Source organism: Penaeus monodon, chromosome 23 (assembly GCF_015228065.2).
Source record: "Penaeus monodon isolate SGIC_2016 chromosome 23, NSTDA_Pmon_1, whole genome shotgun sequence".
NCBI classification, from domain to species: domain Eukaryota; kingdom Metazoa; phylum Arthropoda; class Malacostraca; order Decapoda; family Penaeidae; genus Penaeus; species Penaeus monodon.
In genome coordinates, this window is record NC_051408.1 from 14,750,344 (window position 1) to 14,750,560 (window position 217).

At 29.5% G+C, this 217-nt stretch overlaps 1 protein-coding gene across 1 annotated transcript in view; it reads right to left on the reverse strand.

The window, feature by feature from the left end:
• Nucleotides 1-217, reverse strand: part of LOC119588139 — a 40,789-nt gene that overhangs the window by 3,112 nt on the left and 37,460 nt on the right. The window lies entirely within an intron of this gene.

The following is a 217-nucleotide window of genomic DNA, read 5'->3' on the forward strand; positions in this document are numbered from 1 at the left end:
CTGAAGTGACCACCGTTTAATTATCATCATTGTGTACATCAGTAACTTCAGTTTTATGATGCCTTTGTTTTCATAATACTAATGAGCATCATGTTCAGAATTACCTTAAAAACCTTTGCTCTCATCTATGTTTATGAATTACAAAACGTAATATTACAACAAATAGCATGATACCATGAATTGATTCCTTCTAAAGATAATTAAAAATACCGAAAAC